The sequence below is a fragment of the Anopheles moucheti genome, unplaced genomic scaffold (assembly GCF_943734755.1).
Source record: "Anopheles moucheti unplaced genomic scaffold, idAnoMoucSN_F20_07 scaffold_92_ctg1, whole genome shotgun sequence".
Taxonomy (NCBI): domain Eukaryota; kingdom Metazoa; phylum Arthropoda; class Insecta; order Diptera; family Culicidae; genus Anopheles; species Anopheles moucheti.
Genome location: NW_026453635.1, coordinates 17,252 through 22,506, shown reverse-complemented (window position 1 = coordinate 22,506; position 5,255 = coordinate 17,252). Strand labels below are relative to the sequence as shown.

At 48.5% G+C, this 5,255-nt stretch overlaps 2 long non-coding RNA genes across 2 annotated transcripts; both read right to left on the bottom strand.

The window, feature by feature from the left end:
* Nucleotides 1-395: 395 nt before the first annotated feature.
* On the bottom strand, nt 396-3,161 carry LOC128309265 (uncharacterized). Its single transcript, XR_008288847.1, has 5 exons — nt 3,027-3,161; nt 2,641-2,933; nt 2,159-2,561; nt 632-1,012; nt 396-559 (listed from the first exon to the last, which is right to left on the bottom strand). It is a non-coding gene; the product is annotated as an uncharacterized LOC128309265 (long non-coding RNA).
* Nucleotides 3,162-3,373: 212 nt separating this feature from the next.
* Nucleotides 3,374-4,024, bottom strand: LOC128309266 (uncharacterized). The gene is made up of 3 exons (XR_008288848.1): nt 3,937-4,024; nt 3,750-3,874; nt 3,374-3,513 (listed from the first exon to the last, which is right to left on the bottom strand). It is a non-coding gene; the product is annotated as an uncharacterized LOC128309266 (long non-coding RNA).
* Nucleotides 4,025-5,255: the final 1,231 nt, after the last annotated feature.

Genomic DNA, 5,255 nt, shown 5'->3' with positions numbered 1-5,255 from the left:
TTTTCTTGAATTGACGGTGCGGGAGAGACGCACACACATTCAGAGGCGTAAATTATGCTCTCCGTGCCTAGGAACGCATAGGGGCATATGTTTCGTCAGGACGCGCTGTGGTACTAACGGGTGCCAGGAAATGCACCACCAACTGTTACACAGCACAGAACAACCAGGATCGCACAGGAACACACTAATCACTCACTCACTTAACTCACATCTCGGCAACAACACTAACGCTCTTTTCCGATATGTTCCCGTTGTAGTGTATGGTGAGAAGGCGAATATAAACACCTATGCGTTTATAGATGAGGGTTCCTCAGCTACATTCGTGGATCGCGGGCTGATCGAAGAACTGGGTATAGAGGGTACTTTGAACCCCTTGTGCTTGAAGTGGACGGACGACACTGTGCGGAACGAGGCCGATTCGTTAGAGGTTGGGCTGCGGATCTCGGGGAGGCATCAAGGAGCGGTGGTATACGACCTACGACAGGTACACACCTTGCGAGATCTCTCGTTGCCAGCACAGACTCTGTCGATCGAGAAGATGGTGAAGCTGCATTCGTACCTAAAAGGAATCCCAATCTCTTCATACACGAATGTGGTACCGCGCATCCTGATAGGCGTGAACAATATTTACCTGGGGAAACCGCTACGCTGTGTTGAAGGTGGTTTCAACGAACCAATCGCCGCAAAGACAAGGCTCGGGTGGACGATGTTCGGTCCGTGCAGCGCATCCGGTCCCGTAAGTAGCACCGCATATAACAATTTTCATTTGTGTACCTGTAACGAGGAAAATAGTCAGAAGCTGGACATGGCATTAAAAGCGTACTTCTCTCTGGATTCCATTGGAGTCACCGCTTCCCGCAAACTGATACCGAAGGAAGAAGAACGCGCGGTTGAGATGCTGAATACCGGAACTAAATTGATAGGTGACCGGTATCAAACGTCCCTATTGTGGAAGTATGACGACGTGCGCCTACCATGCAATCGCGAAATGGCTCTCAAACGTTATGTGTGTCTGAAAAGGAAATGTGAAAAAGAACCGAAATTAGCGAAGGCGGTAAACGATAAGATGCGTGAATACGTTGACAAGGGATACATTCGGCGTATGTCGGCGGAGGAAACCGCGGAGCGAACGGAGAGGGATTGGTATCTCCCGATCTTTCCGGTTCTCAATCCGAACAAGCCCGGCAAGCTACGTATGGTGTTCGATGCAGCTGCGCAGGTACACGGAGTTAGCCTTAACACGTTTTTGCTCGCAGGTCCAGATCAACTGGTGGGGTTGGTTCAAGTGCTATACAAGTTCCGGGAGTATCGAGTCGCTGTAACGGGAGACATCCGCGAAATGTTCTTCCAGGTGCGCATGAATCCCGCCGACCAACGGAGTCAGATGGTTCTGTGGGACGATGGTAGAAGGTCAAGCGGAGAGCCCAGCGTCTATGCCGTCTCCGTAATGACGTTCGGGGCGGCTTGCTCACCCGCTAGTGCTCATTTCGTAAAAAACCTCAACGCGGAGAGGTTCGTGGATCGTTTCCCACGAGCAGTGCAGTGTATAAAATACGAGCATTACGTGGACGACATGCTGGCCAGCGTCGAGACCGTTGACGAGGCAGTCACTTTGGCGGAGAACGTAAGGTTCGTGCATTCGAAGGGCGGTTTTGAGATAAGAAATTGGTTGTCGAACGAGAAGGCCGTCTCACACAGGTTACGGAGCGGAGCTAACAACGATACGTCGATGGACATGTGTTCAAATCAAGGTACCGAAAAGGTACTTGGTATGTGGTGGAATACAGCTGACGACACCTTCACCTTTCGAATAAATCCGCGTATCGATGTGAAGCTACTAAAAGGTGGCAGATTACCCGCAAGGCGTGAAGTATTGAGCACACTAATGATGATTTACGATCCTTTAGGACTTATTGGCCATTTCCTAATGTTCCTCAAAGTTCTCTTACAGGATCTATGGAGATCCGGTATTCACTGGGACAAACCAATTGAAGGTGAAGCTGCAAGGAAGTGGTTGAGATGGATCGGGCTACTACCAGAACTGGAGAAGGTAACCATCAGGAGGTGTTACCGAACCACAACGTCATCGAAGGCACCGAACGTACAACTGCACGTTTTCACCGACGCTAGCGAAAGTGAAATGGCTGCTGTCGCTTACCTGCGTTTCGAGGAAGACGGGATAGTAGAGTGTGCTTTAATTGGGTCCAAAACACGAGTCGCACCGCTGAAACTTTTATCCATACCAAGGTTGGAGCTTCAAGCGGCGGTGATAGGAGCACGATTCGCGGAGCACATCATCAAGACGCATCGGTTGAAGGTTACCAGGAGGGTGTTCTGGACGGACTCGCGGAACGTTGTGAGCTGGATACGATCGGACCATAGGCGATACAGCACGTTTGTCGCCTTTCGGGTGAGTGAGCTGGTCGAGACGACAGAGATTAACGAGTGGCGGTGGCTTTCCACTAAGGTCAACGTAGCGGATGACGGGACGAAGTGGCAGGGAGTTCCGGACTTAACCTCATCCAGCAGATGGTTCCGAGGGCCAGGGTTCCTGTGGGAATCTGAAGAAAAGTGGCCAATCAATAGAAATGATCCGGGTGAGACAGCAGAAGAGATACGCAAGAGCGTGTTACACCATACCGTGGTTGATGTTGTAGTCGACTTCACTCGTTTCTCACGCTGGAAGAAACTATTGAGAGCGGTCGGTTATGTTCTTCGGTATATCGGGAACACTCGGCGACGGATTAGGCAAGTGAAGAAGGTAACAGGGCCACTGACACAGGATGAACTGCTAGCTGCGGAACGGACACTCTACACGTTGGTGCAGTCGGAAGGGTTTGCTGCCGATATTAAATGCCTGCGCAGCGATGCGCGGAAGAAACATCCTTGGAAACAGGCGATTAACCGGAACAGTGTGCTCTACAAGCTTTTGCCTGAAATTGATGAAAACGGTGTACTACGTATGAGGGGACGACTGACAAATTGTGCGTTGTTAGGGGCTTCGTTTGCAAAGCCAGTTATCTTACCAAGAAGACACCCCGTCACAGATCTGATCATCAGAGACTTCCACGAGCGCTTTTGTCATCAGAGCCACAGAACAGTGGTGGCTCAACTCCGGATGCGGTACTATATACCGAAACTGCTAGTGGAGTTTAACCGGGTACGACGAGACTGTCAGCAGTGTAAAATACGGAACGCCGTGCCAAATCCACCCCTGATGGGGGACATTCCTCGGCAGAGGGTAGCAGTGTATCAACGGGCCTTCACGTATACCGGTTTAGATTATTTTGGACCGATACTCGTGGTTGTGGGACGTCACTCGGAGAAGCGCTGGGGAGCGCTGTTCACCTGTCTTACTACAAGGGCGGTTCACCTCGAAGTAGCTCATGCACTAACAACTGCTTCCTGTATTTTAGCTATCCGCCGGTTCATCGCAAGAAGAGGCTCGCCGAGGGAGATAATAAGCGATCGGGGTACCAACTTCGTCGGGGCGGCGAGAGAGCTCAAAGACGCCTTGAAGGAAGTAGATGAAAGCACGCTTAAGTCGAGGTTCAATAGTCCTGAGTTGAAGTGGAGCTTCAACCCGCCGGCAGCACCTCATTTCGGTGGTAGTTGGGAGCGTCTAGTCCAGTCGGTAAAGAAGATACTGTGTAGCTTCGATTTACCACGATTGCCCACGGATGAACTGTTACTGTCCACGCTAACAGAAGTTGAGATGATGGTCAATTCCAGACCACTTACATACTTACCGATCGACGATGAGCTGGACTGTCCGATAACGCCGAACCACTTATTGCTCGGTAGTGCCGATGGGAGTAAAGCAGCCGCTTTTTTCGATGATTCGCCGACTTCAATACGGTCGTTATGGGGTGCCCTGCAAACCAACGCGGATATATTCTGGAAGCGGTGGATTGCAGACTATCTACCAACACTCACCCGCAGGACGAAATGGTTCCACCCGGTGCCGCCGATCCAGGTGGGAGACGTAGTGGTAATCGCGGACGGGAATTTACCGAGGAATACCTGGCCAATGGGACGCGTTCTAGAAGTGACCCGTGCTAAAGACGGTCAGGTTAGAAGGGCAACGGTGCAAACGACATGCGGGATACTAGAAAGACCGGCAGCTAAGATAGCGGTTCTGGATGTCGGGAAACGCGAAACGAACGAGTGAGGCGCGCGCGAGATAGGGAAACCGCGTGGTTTCGTGACAGATTAGGATGCATAAGATAAACAAACAAACGTTAGAAGAGTGTAACGCCCAGGGGCGCTACACTGGTGGGGAGATTGTTGTAAATGCGTTTGTTTTGATAACGCTTACGCCCTACAACAGGCGTCTGCTGTTGTAGAGCTTCGAGAGCAGAAACGACGGTGGGACAGTGCCCACCATTATTATAGCGGCGGTTGCGATGGCGCCCTGGGAAAAAAGGGATAAATAGAGCCGAAGGACGCGCCCTCGGTCTCTTTTAACCGACTGTTTGCCGAAATAAAGCACTAATTTTGTGATTCTTCTGTAAACTAAGATATCGTACAGAATTAATTTTGGACTTTCGCGGCATTCTCAACAACTATCTATTTTAACTAGATTCGTCCATCCAAAACGAACTTTGTACTATCTAGTGGAATTCCACCAGAATTGAGTTTTCATGCAAAAACTATCTATTTTAACTAGATTCGTGCATTCAAAATGAACTTTGTACTTTCTAGTGGAATTCCACCAGAATTGAGTTTTCATGCAAAAACTGTCTATTTTAACTAGATTCGTCCATCCAAAACGAACTTTGTACTTTCTAGTGGAATTCCACCAGAATTGAGTTTTCATGCAAAAACTATCTATTTTAACTAGATTCGTCCATCCAAAACGAACTTTGTACTATCTAGTGGAATTCCACCAGAATTGAGTTTTCATGCAAAAACTGTCTATTTTAACTAGATTCGTCCATTCAAAACGAACTTTGTACTTTCTAGTGGAATGCTACCAGAAGTGAGTTTGCATGCAAAAACTATCTATTTTAACTAGATTTGTCCATCCAAAACGAACTTTGTACTTTCTAGTGGAATTCCACCAGAATTGAGTTTTCATGCAAAAACTATCTATTTTAACTAGATTCGTCCATCCAAAACGAACTTTGTACTATCTAGTGGAATTCCACCAGAATTGAGTTTTCATGCAAAAACTATCTATTTTAACTAGATTCGTGCATTCAAAATGAACTTTGTACTTTCTAGTGGAATTCCACCAGAATTGAGTTTTCATG